Here is a 13,301-nt window from a genome sequence, read left to right on the forward strand (position 1 = left end):
TACCTGTTCACGGTACGTGTGTGTGACAGGTGTACATTTGTAATACCCATCACTGCATATACCTACCTGTTGTGTTCAGTGCACCCACCTACCTACGTGAGTGCACGCAGTGTGATATACCACTCCGTGCATACCTGTTAACTGCACCTGTGAGACTGCACATTGTATTAGTCAAGTCAGTGCATATCTTTCACTTCATCCCCCGCAATATGGACAAAACAAAAGGCAGAGACAGGCCACCTGGCAAGTCTGTTTGAGGTCGCGCTGTCGTGATTTCGTGTGGCCCTGACCAAAGTACAGTGTTCGGAAGAAGGCACGTGTCATCAACCCCCAATTTTGTCAGGACGTAGTTGACTACTTAACACAGAACACCTCATCTTTCTCAGCTTCTGCACGGAAGCGTGACATATCTTCCTCCTCCTGCTCTGATTCTGGCACCCCACTAAACAATCAGTCGGCCGCCCCCACCAAAGTGCCATCACCCCAGGGCTCAGCAGTGTGGAAATTTTTGTGTGCGTCTGCCTCAGATGAGAGCAATGCCATCTGTTCCCCCTCTGCCACCGAAAATTGAGCCGTAGAAAGACCAAGACCCGCGTAGGGACAACTACCTTACGAAGGCACATGATTACAAAGCACAAACACAAAAGCAAAGCCACACACCGCAGTGGAAGATACCAGGCCGCAATTTTTTTGTCAAAAAAGGTGATACCTAAACTGTACCGTGATGTTGAAAAGCAAGTGGTGACATCTCTGGCACACAGCGTTGGATCAAGGGTCCATCTGACCACAGATGCCTGGTCTGCAAAGCACGGTCAGGGCAGGTACATTACTTATACAGCAAATGGGTCCTTACTTGGATGTGTGGTGGTGGTAGCCGGTTCTCAGGCTCCCACTACTGACCGGAACCGAACCCCGATTCTCCGGCCATTACCCGTGGTAATTCACAATGACAGACTTGCCCTCCATAACAGATTCTCGTTACAGGTACTGAACAGCCAGCAGAAAATGTAATTTAAAAAAAAAGAAATAGATGTAAGCTTTAACAATGGTAGAGAAAGAACTATCGAAAGTTGATAAGGCAGTCAGACATTACCTGATATCACTGAGGAAGAGCAATCTCGCCATGGTGCGCACCAGTCCAGCACGGCTGTCACAACAAAAACAGCTGTTTGCGGTGCGTTACACAGGGAGTTTAGTGTGTCGGTGTGAAGCAGTACTCTAATTACACTCCCTGATTGATGTATGCACATGCAAGAGGTTTTAAAGCACTTTAGGCCTGTAATTTAGCTTGCAATGTGATTTCTGCCCTTAAAACGCTGCGGTGCGTCAAATCCAGATTTTTCCCCGGGACTTTTGGCATCTATCCCACTCATCCATGCAAAAACTCAGATGTTAGACCCCTTGAAACATCTTTTCCATCACTTTTGTGGCCAGCATGAGTGTTTCTAGTTTTCAAAGTTCGCCTCCCCATTGAAGTCTATTGCGGTTCGCGAAAGTTTGCGCGAACCAAACTTTTGCGGAAGTTTGCGAACCGAAAATCGGAGGTTCGGGCCATCTCTACTGATATAGTGTAAAGGCCCTTAGGCAGCCCTCTTCTGTTTAATAAAGAGTGGAGGGCAGGTGAGTGGAGGATGATTGGGAGGCACACACAATAGTAATCGCTCAAGTTGGCGGATTAGAAGACATTGGGGACTAGCTGTATTGATGCAGAATTTCAGCTAGAGGGTCATGACTGATCCACTCAAGTGACAAATATGTAGCATCAGTGCTTACCTTAAGGGCCCGTTTTCCACTAGCGTGGAAACCGGGCCAAATTCTGAGAGTTTCCCCGCAGGCAAACCACGTGGGGAAACTCTGCCATTGGAAACAATGGCGCCACCGGCCGAATTGCTTACCTTAGAGATTCGACCGACGTTGCCCTCAGTTTCCATGCGGGAGGCTGTGAATCCCATAGCCGTGGCACGGTCTCTGGGATTCGTCAGCATTCCCGCTGACCAGGAAGAGCCACCGCGCGTCTCGCAGCCGCACGTGGTGGCCAGTGGAAAATGGCCTTAAAACATCTGTATAGTAAAACAAGAGACACCCAAATTACTGAGGGGAAGCCTCGCCATCTTAGGAGGGGAGGAGACACTACCTACTGCAGGGATATCTCACTATTGCGGGGAGTGAAGGAGACACAAACTACTGCAGGGAAATCTTACCATCTTAGGAGGGAAAGAGACAAGCTACTGCAGGGAAATCTCATTATTGTGGGCGGGGAGGAGACACAAACTACTGCAGGGAAATCTCACTATTGTGGGAGGGGAGGAGACACAAATTACTGCAGGGAAATCTCATTATTGTGGGCAGAGAGCAGACACAAACTACTGCAAGGAAATCTCATTATTGTGGGCGGGGAGGAGACACAAACCACTGCAGGGAAATCTCATTGTGGGTGGAGAGGAGACACAAACTACTACAGGGAAATCTCATTATCATGGGTGGAGAGCAGACACAAACTACTGCAGGGAAATCTCATTGTGGGTGGAGAGGAGACACAAACTACTACAGGGAAATCTCATTATCGTGGGTGGAGAGCAGACACAAACTACTGCAGGGAAATCTCATTGTGGGTGGAGAGGAGACACAAACTACTACAGGGAAATCTCATTATCGTGGGTGGAGAGCAGACACAAACTACTGCAGGGAAATCTCATTGTGGGTGGAGAGGAGACACAAACTACTACAGGGAAATCTCATTATCGTGGGTGGAGAGCAGACACAAACTACTGCAGGGAAATCTCATTGTGGGTGGAGAGGAGACACAAACTACTACAGGGAAATCTCATTATCATGGGTGGAGAGCAGACACAAACTACTGCAGGGAAATCTCATTGTGGGTGGAGAGGAGACACAAACTACTACAGGGAAATCTCATTATCGTGGGTGGAGAGCAGACACAAACTACTGCAGGGAAATCTCATTGTGGGTGGAGAGGAGACACAAACTACTACAGGGAAATCTCATTATCGTGGGTGGAGAGCAGACACAAACTACTGCAGGGAAATCTCATTGTGGGTGGAGAGGAGACACAAACTACTACAGGGAAATCTCATTATCGTGGGTGGAGAGCAGACACAAACTACTGCAGGGAAATCTCATTATTGTGGGAGGGGAGGAGACACAAACTACTGCAGGGAAATCTCACCATTGTGGGAGGGGAGACACAAACTACTGCAGGGAAAACCGATTGGTATGTAAATATGGAGTAAGTTTGTGCACAGACTGTCCAGAACAGATCTGTAAAAGCAGAAACTGTCAGAATAGATGTTCCCCATTACACAAAATAGCAAAATATCATTTTCAGTGTTTTGCATTTACGTGTCTATACACTCCTCCATATTTCTATTCATGTCATTTGATAGATGTAATTTCGTCTCCCTTTGGACATGGCGGTGATTCATGGGAAAGGCGTCTTCCTTCAGACGGCACAATCACGCTTGTATGCGAAACCATCCATTTCTACTCTCCCGCTAAGTATCTCTTCTCCGCCAGTTAATCGCCATGTACAATATCCCCATTCCCAGACCCGTCATTAGGACATGATCTATTCTGTCAGTGCCACAGAGCCGGATAGACAGACCCATTACTGCTTGTTTATCCTCCAGATATAGAAACTCTGCATAAAAATGACATTTATTACTGGAGTGTAAAATATTTACTCTTCCCACCATCTGTTGCTGTTTCTATCAATCAGCATGCAGAATCCTATAATCATACTGCATAATGCGCCGCATAATATACTGCCCCCCGCTGGACAAAATGGAGATTTTAATAGGGAATCTCCAGGGTGTAAATTTATAAAAGTCAGGCAAATCCATACACTCTTTTCACTCAATTCACGGCATTCACTAAAGCCGGTGACCGAATTCACTAGAGCCGGTGGCAGCTTTCTCTACAGCTTACTGGAGGGAGGCAACACGACAGCGGCAAACAAAGGAACGGGGTGAATTCTGTGGCCTTGTAGATTACACATTTTATTCATCTGTTGTTATTAATTGTTCACAAAAAGAAGAGAAAAAAAAATGAGAACAGACATTTGTTGGATGTTTTCATAAGTATTATGTAAGGGCTGTTTCACAACAAAAATCAACAAAAAATTGATTGATTTTGCCGCTTTTTTTTTGGGGGGGGGGGGGGGGCATCACTCCCATTGTGCTACATACAGTGCTTTTGCGACAGCTGTGTGTGAATGCACTTGCAATTTGATAATGGCAATGACAGCCCAATCGCTGCGGAATCACCTGCGGTGTGCAATAGCCCTAAAGCAAACCTGAACTGAAAATTAAAAGTCAAAATAAACATACACACGTCATACTTGCCTCCTGTGTAGTCTGCTCAATCTCCATCTCTTCTACTGCGTCCTGTTTGTCCACTGTGATCGGTGGAATTCTCCATCTTCCATTTTAAAAATTGTGATGACCTTGTAACAGCTCTCGGGTCAGCACACTGTTAAACTGTAATATTGCCCACGTGAGCCATAGGGAAACATGGACATTACCTTGCACATCAGTTGTCCTTTCAGCTATAACTGACAGCAACTGATATATTTCAGTTCAGAAAAAAATCATCAGAACTAGAAGGGATGGTTGTTAGAAGAAAATGGCTTCTGTGAGGAACTGAGGCCGAGTTAAGTAAGTAATATTAATTTGCAGATACATCGTGTTTATTTTAAATTATGTTACTCAGTTCAGGTTCACTTTAGCATATAACTGGTGATGGCCCTGGTTCCCTGGTTGTCATGCCCTATCTATTGTCTCTTTACTAAGACTGGCCATACATGTATCAATATTGTTTACCAATTCCATGGTCATCTATTGCCCCTCTCACATCCAAATTATTCACTTTCAATTGATTTTGTCCAGTTTAGCAATCCAAAGTGTGATTGGACACATTGGAAATTTTCAGTGCAAGCGGACGGGGGAGGAGATGCGGGGCGTCGATGGCTGCCTTGTACTGCACTGCATTGAGTAGTACAACACTCGCCATTCGATCAATGTTCGACAGGTCTATGATGAAACTTGAGGCTGAGCGTGTCATGCAACGTAGGACTCAATCATAATCTGACTGATTTCTGATTGGAGGGGAATTGATTGGCTTGCCATATTAGGCCACAATACAGTAGAATCCCTTTATAGTAAACTCGCAAGGACCAGCCAAAGTGGTTTACTAGATCATAAATTGTCATACTTAAAGGGACACTTAAGCCAGTAATAAAAAATAAGTTTTACTTGCCTGGGGCTTCTACCAGCCCCCTGCAGCCATCCTGTGCCCTCGCAGTCACTCACACTTCCTCGGGTCCCCCGCCGCCAGCTAGTTTCGTTTTCGCTGACAGGCCCTGACAGGGAGTTGGCTGGCTTTCTGCGCAGGCCTGGTCACACGTATCCTTCTTCATGTTCCCGTCCTCAATAGCTCCCTGCACAGGCGCAGGACGCCATTGCGGACGGGAACGCGAAGAAAAATACTTGTGGCTAGACCTGTCAGCGAAGACGAAAATCAGCTGGCAGCGGGGGACCGGAGGCTCCGTGAGTGACTACTAGGGAACGGGATAGCTGCAGTGGGCTGGTAGAAGCCCCAGGCAAGTAAACTGATTTTTTTATTCCTGGCTTAAGTGTCCCTTTAAGCACAAAGATAATCTCATTTGAAAGCACAGGATGTTAAAGAGGAGCTGTCAGCCATACTGTCTCATAAAAAAACACATATATAACTAGATAAATACTCCCTCTACTTACACAACATATGTTTTGCACTGTCAACATTTTGTTTTCAGTGATTTTTCTATAGTAAAAAAAAGAGAAAATCCTTCTTAGGATTCTCCATTTTAACTGTGTCTATCTTGAAGCCAATCCTGATGTCATTTCCTCCCTTACTCTCCTCTGCTTGATTGTGTATACATTGCCCGCCCTCCTCCCAGTCTTCAGGCACTCCCACCCAGCTCTGCAATAAAAAGTGCATTGGCTCAGCATGAGAAATATTGGCCAATCAGAGGAACAGAGGTGGGGGAGGGAAAAACAGGAGGGAAAGAGGCTTCCGCAAATCAGGCTGCATTAGTTACCGTACATACACGCAAGCAAGCCGACCCACATATAAGCCGACCCCCCAACTTTTACTTGAAAAAAAAAAACAGGAAAAAATGATTGACCCTCATATAAGCCGGGGGTAGGAAATGCTGGCCGCGTGATCCCCCCAGTGTGTCCCAGTATAGCTAGTATAGTGCCCAGTATAGCTAGTATAGTGCCCAGTATGGGTAGGTAGTGCCCTAGTATAGCTAGTAAAGTGCCCAGTATAGCTAGTATAGTGCCCAGTATAGTGCCCAGTATGGGTAGGTAGTTCCCCAGTATAGCTAGTATAGTGCTCAGTGTAGCTAATATATTGCCCAGTATAGCTAGTAAAGTGCCCAGTATAGCTAGTAAAGTGCCCAGTATAGCTAGTAAAGTGCCCCAATGTAAAGTGCCCAGTATAGCTAGTAAAGTGCCCAGTATAGCTAGTTTAGTGCCCCAGTATAGCTAGTATAGTGCCCCAGTATAGCTAGTATAGTGCCCCAGTATAGCTAGTATAGTGCCCAGTATGGGTAGGTAGTGCCCCAGTATAGCTAGTATAGTGCCCAGTATGGGTAGGTAGTGCCCCAGTTTAGCTAGTATAGTGCCCAGTATAGGTAGGTGGTGCCCAGTATAGTGCCCTGTATAGCTAGTATAGTGCCCAGTATAGTGTCCAGTATAGGTAGGTAGTGCCCAGTATAGTGCCCTAGTATAGTGCCCAGTACAGGTAGGTAGTGCCCAGTAGAGCACCCAGTATAGGTAGGTAGTGCCCAGTATAGTGCCCCAGTATAGCTAGTACAGTGCCCAGTATAGGTAGTGCCCCCTCCTCTCCCCCGCCCCGCGGTCGCCGCTATTACCTGAGCTGGCGCCACATCTTCTATTATTCCCCTCTCCGCTCTTAAAGTAATTCACTCAGAGCAGCGCGCCCCACGGGGCTGCTGTGTGATGACGAGGCAGGAAGCCATAGAGAGAGAGAGCGGTTCCCATAGCTACAGGAAGCCGCTCTCTCTCTCTATGGCTTCCTGCCTCGTCATCACACAGCAGCCGCAGTGGGGCGCACTGCTGTGAGTGAATTACTATACGAGCGGAGAGGGGAATAATAGAAGATGCGGCGCCAGCTCTGGTGATAGCGGCGGCCGCCGGGCGGGGGGGGGGGGTCTTGGTTGGCGGACCACAGGCGACTCGCAAGCAAGCCAACCCACCAACTTTTGACCCCCTTTTTGGGGGTCAAAAATTCGGCTTGCTTGCGAGTATATACGGTAAGTCTGAGGGGGAAGTAAAGAAGCAAAACAAGCCAGAATGCTCTGCAACTTCCTTTGTGTGGCACTGTACCAAATAAGAATCAGGTAAACTGGGGAATGATCATTTATCAACAAGAAAAGTAATAGTGATTTTTAACTTTTGGATTGCCTGGTTAGCATTCTTATAACTTGTTTACCAGATAAAAATAAAGAATTGATTTTTGATTTTATGTCCAACAGTTACACTTTAATAATATGTCTCTTTCAATGAAAGGAGGTAGAAACAGTGCAGATTTATTAAGGTTATTACGGTATGCTGTTGTGTATCTTTTAGAGCAGAGAGGCAGTTCTGAGTTCAGGTCCGCTTTTATTCGCTCAATAATTGTGAGTCATTTTTTCTCTTCAATGCTTCAGTAAGTAAGCACAGACAGAGTCTAATCTAGATCACATGCACAGTGCTCAACACGTAGAGATTTGCATGCAATAATCAGGCAGCAGCTTGCACAGGAAGCTCAGGTCTCACCAGGTAATGCAGGTAAAGCACTTTTAGGGCTCGATTCACAAAGCGGTGCTAACCCAGTTAGAGACTTTAGGCGTGATAACCATTGCACCACGCTGGTGAAAAGCCAGTTTAGGCATGATAAGTTTAGGCATGATAAGTTTAGGCATGCTAAGTTTAGGCGTGATAAGTTTAGGCATGCTAAGTTTAGATAAGTTTAGATCGCGCACAAAGTCCCGCACGCAAAGCAGCGCCATTAAACTCTATGCGAAGTGCAACAGACTTTGCTAGTGCAAAACTTTTGATCAGCTGTGCACTGCGGTGCTAACCCAGTTGGTGCTTAAACTTATCACGCCTAAACTTATCAAACTTAAACCTATTATGCCTAAACTTATCATGCCTAAACTGAGTTTAGGCGTGATAAAGGGCTTTTTACCAGCGTGCTAACTGTTAGCACCGCTTTGTGAATCAGGCCCTTAGAGTGCTACTCTGTCCATATTTCTGTGCAGCCTGGATGATACTGTGGCGTTGCAGCCATGCACAAGCAAGTCACGGATGATAGGCAATCCTCTCAGTAATCATGCAGCACTTTATACACAGGAAGCATAGGTATCACCAGCTGATGCTTTTAAAGGAAATCCACACAGTCCCAGAGTAGTGTGCAAGTAGCGAGCAGGCTACAAGTAGCTGCCAGCCCACCCACAGCTCATGAGTCTCCAACTGATGGACGAATGCGCCTGTCCACTTTCCATTATAGCCAGATACCAAATACTGCAGGGGCCAAAAAACAGATTTACTATAACAGAGGTTCTATACCAGGTTTACTATACTAGACATTGCTTCCATATACTTACCGTATAATGGGGCTTGGCTGGGACCTGGACATTCAGTTTACTATGGCGGAATGTTTACTATATCAGAGTTTACTATACCAAGATTATAATGTATGGGTAGATTAATTAACCTGCAACAATCATGCAGTTCTAAAGTCACAAGTTCCAACCTGCACCACTGCAGTACAGACTGCCACAGAGTTCAAAGAATCCTAGAAAGTCAGCAATCATACCTACCTCAAATCAGGCTCACATTAAGGTAAAAGCTTTCTAACAGAAGCTGCCACTTCATATTTGAAAAGCATGAAGAGTCAATGAGATCAGGGGCATAACAACCCCCTGACAGTCCTGCAGACCAAGGTAACATTTACCATCTCCAGCACTGCATCCGGTCTCCTCTTCTTCTCAGCAGCCGCAAACTCTATGCTGGATACCCGGCTTCTGATCACATGACATGCATTGGGAGCTGGCAGTATGCAGGCATAGAGTGTATGGCTGCAGGGAGGAAGAGGACACCTAAGGAAGTGCTGGAGCAGGTAAATATTACACTTATTACACTGCGCTTCACGCTAGTTCCAGGTTAGAAAAGGCATTCAACATTGCTATGAAGGGGGAAATGATCATAAAACTAAAATAAAACATTTGAGAGGACAATAGCAATCCTCTATCAGAGAGGTACACAGCCTGGTAACAGGTTAGCTTTAGGCCTCTTTCACATGGGAGGCTGAGGGAGGTGAATTCCCTGCTTGTCAGCTCCTGCCGTGCACCGGCCAAGTGCATGCTAGCACTTGGCACAGGCGGTGGAGAAGCGGATGTCATATTGAGCCATATCTGAGCATGGCTGCGGCATTCACTGGGTAACTCCACTGTTTGCCAAACTCTTGATACACATGGATATTCAGTAGCTGGATAGTGTAATGGTTAAAGGCTTCCCAATTCAGTAATCAAGCACCTATTCAGTAGTTCTTGGGCAAGGCTCCCTAAAGGCTCATACACACGGGGTACGGGCGTCGCTGCAACCACGTGGCACGCGCGTGTTGCGGCGACAGTTCGCCCGTGTGTATGACGCGTCCGCCCCGAACCGTCGCCGGGCGATTGACATGTTCAATCGCCGGCTACAGCTGCCGCCGCAACCTCGCCGGAACTGTCGCCAAACCCGCATGTGTATGCGGGCTAGCGACAGCAACCCACACACAGCACACGGAGCTTCCGGCGGGGGGGAGGAACCTCGGCGACAGCTTCCGCCGCATCGCTAATCCCTCTGCTGCCGTGTGGATGCAGAGGGACTTGGCGACGAGCTGTCGCCGAGCTGTCGCGCACACGCTCCCGTGTGCTAGCGACAGCTACAATTGTCCCCCAGTGTGTACTTAGCTTTACATTCAGTGGCGTAACTACAAACCTCTGGTCCCCGATGCCGAATCTGGATGTGCCCGCCCCCCCCCCCCCCCCCCCCCGTGTGGTGCCCCCTGATGAAAATAATCATAACGCAGCAATGTTTCACCATAGGATAAAAGTAATGCGGCAATCTTTTACCAGAAAATAATCCATAACGCAGCAATGATTCACCATAAAATAATTATAACGCAGCAATGATTCACCATAAAATAATCGTAATGTGGGCAGCGTTCACCAGAAAATAATTGTAATGTGGCAATCTTTCACCATAAAATAATCGTAATGTGGCCAGCGTTCACCAGAAAATAATTGTAATGTGGCCAGCATTTAACAGAAAATAATCATAATGTGGCCAGCGTTCACCAGGAAATAATCAAAATGTGGCCAGCGTTCACCAGGAAATAATCGTAATGTGGCCTGCATTCACCAGAAAATAATCGTAATATGGGCAGCGTTCACCAGGAAATAATGGTAATGTGGCCAGCGTTCACCAGGAAATAATCGTAATGTGGCCTGCGTTCACCAGAAAATAATCGTAATATGGGCAGCGTTCACCAGGAAATAATCGTAATGTGGCCAGCGTTCACCAGAAAATAATCGTAATGTGGCCAGCGTTCACCAGAAAATAATCGTATTGTGGCCAGCGTTCACCAGGAAATCATCCTAATGCGGGCAGCGTGACACTAAAAATGTATAATTATCTGTAAAAAGAAAAGCATTCACTCACCTGCAGAAGACTCCTCTCCCTGGGCGCTGCTCCCCAGACGATCTGCAGCAGCACAGCCAGCCAGCCTGCGAATATCCCACGCTGACAGGTAGAGCAGAGCTACAGGAAGATGGCGCCCGAAGCCCTGTACTGGAGACACAAATAGTCTCCAGTACAGGGCTTCGGACGCCATCTTGCCGTAGCCCTGCTCTGGCTGCCGGAAGACTATGTAGGCTGGAGCAGTGAGCTGCGGGGATGAACTGGCGCGGCGTCTATTAGATGCCACGGCCAGTTCACCACAGGGGTTGCACAGTCTGGCGGGGGAACATTGGCACCCCCCCCCCCCCCCCCACCCTGTGCTCCTGGCCACCGTTTGACCTTGCCTGGTGGCTGGGACGCCTCTGCCCCCGGGCCCCCCCGGCCCCTTCAGGAGCTGGGCCCGGTCGCGACGGTGACCCCTACGCCCATGCTAACACTGCTAATGCACTCTAGTGGCTGCCTCGCAAGCGCTCTGAGTCCAACAGGAAAACCGTGCTATACAAATAATGCAACTGGAATTATTAAATGCTGCCATTTGGACTGGCAGCAAAAACGTGCAGCTGACAATCTGAAAGGATCCCTGAAGTAAGATGATTATGGAGGCTGTTTTTTAATTCCTTTTAAACAATACCAATTACTTGGCAGTCCTGCTGATCATCTGGCATGAGTAGTGTCTGAATCACAAACCTAAAACATGCAGCAAATCTTTTCAGACTTCACCTGATCTGCATGCTTATTCAGGGTTCTATGGCTAAAAGTATTAGAGGCAGAGAATTAGCAGGACAGCCATGCAATGTGCATTGTTTAAATGGAAATAAATATGTCAACCTCCATATCCCTCTCTCTTCAGGTTCTCTTTAAAGTGGACCTGAACTCTGTCACAGAACAGAAGGAAAGCATAGAGAAATTCACCTTGTATGTATTTAGAGAGTTTAGAATCTCTAATTCCCCCTCTTCTGTGACTGATCACAAGTTGTGATTTGATCTCACAGCTGTGTCACTTGGCTGCAACGGCAGAGCAGCTAATTGGTAAACACAGGACGTTAACAATATGCTTCTATAAAAGCAGGAAGTAGACACACTGCAGATTTATTGCAAGATTTGTATCAGCTGTAATAAAGAAATGTTTTTCTTTAAATGTTAGTATGCTGTTGCCATACCTTCCAACTTTTTGAGATGAGAAAGAGGGGCGCGCCGCTATACCCTCCGCAGTACTAGCGACACACAGCATGTCGCCAGCACAATGTTTACCTATGCCTGTCTGTTAGCGCCGCTCCCCAGCCTCCTCTGTATCGGCGCTACCCGCCTGTGTCCCTTCCCTCCCGCTGATTGGAGGGAAGTGACGCGGGCGGGTAGCGCCGATACGGAGGAGGCGGGGGGAGCGGCGCTAACAGACAGGCATAGGTAAACATTGTGCTGCCGACACGCTGTGTGTCGGTAGCACTGCGGGGGGGTATAGCGGCGCGCAGGGGGGTCCTGGAGGCACACCACTGGGCAACAGAGGCTGGTGTTAGTGTCCACAATCAGCCTCTGTGCCCCACTAACATAATTGAATCCCACCTCGGGTTCTCTTTAAGCCACGCCCTTCCACACCCCTGATCACGCCCCGGTCACACCCCTAATCACGCATACCATAAAGATTTCATAACAAAAATATGTTGTTTTATAATTCAAACCACACTGGTGCTTTCCATCCTGGTTCAATTTCCTTTATATTAACATTTTAAAATTAGTAATATATCAATTTAAAGAGACTCTGAAGCGAAAAAAATTTGCCATTTTTACCTTGTATTTCACTTCAGAAGTCTCAGCAGAGGTAAACCGCTGCATCCCCGCCGCAAAACGAGGGGTTTAGACACCCCCCAAATCCCGGGGCAAACACCCACGATTATCTTGGTCGTGGATTGTTCTGCCCTGAGAGGCAGAGCTTTGAGCTGTAGCTCTGCCTCTCCTGATGTCAATCGCCGTGCGGATCTCCGCCTCTCCCCGCCCTTCTCTTAAAAGGAAGACTGAGAGGGGCGGGGAGAGGCAGCAATTGACATCAGTAGATTCAGAGCTACCGCAGAAAGCTCTGCCTCTTTCAGGAAGCGCTGCCCAGATATTTGGGGGTCTAAAGCCCTCGTTTTGCGGCGGTTTACCTCTGCTGAGACTTCTGAAGCGAAATACAAGGTAAAAATGGCAAATGTTATTCACTTCAGAGTCTCTTTAAAGGATGGGAATGAAGTTTAGAGTCAATGAAACCGATTTTTAGTAGAGAAAAATATATATTTACATAGAAAGATTGACAAAGCCCTGAGATAAGGACAAATGAAGAGGAAAGAGGGACAGAGCTCCCAAAGAGGAACACAGTGAATCCAGCGCAGGAGACTTTGGCGCAGCGCACAGGGAGTAACTTCGGCGCCGTCAGAAGACTGAGCTGAAGTTACTTTTAAAACACAATAATTCAGCTTCCAGCAATTGCTGGAAGCCAGATTATTGCATTCCCCACCATTCATGGTGGCCTGGAGGGGG

General features: G+C 47.2%; 1 protein-coding gene across 2 annotated transcripts in view; it reads right to left on the reverse strand.

Annotated features, from left to right (window-relative positions):
* The window catches only part of LOC137531629 (caveolin-3-like), a 96,081-nt gene that overhangs the window by 49,243 nt on the left and 33,537 nt on the right, over window positions 1–13,301 (reverse strand). The gene's annotated exons all lie outside the window — the stretch shown is intronic.

Source organism: Hyperolius riggenbachi, chromosome 9 (assembly GCF_040937935.1).
Source record: "Hyperolius riggenbachi isolate aHypRig1 chromosome 9, aHypRig1.pri, whole genome shotgun sequence".
Classification (NCBI taxonomy): domain Eukaryota; kingdom Metazoa; phylum Chordata; class Amphibia; order Anura; family Hyperoliidae; genus Hyperolius; species Hyperolius riggenbachi.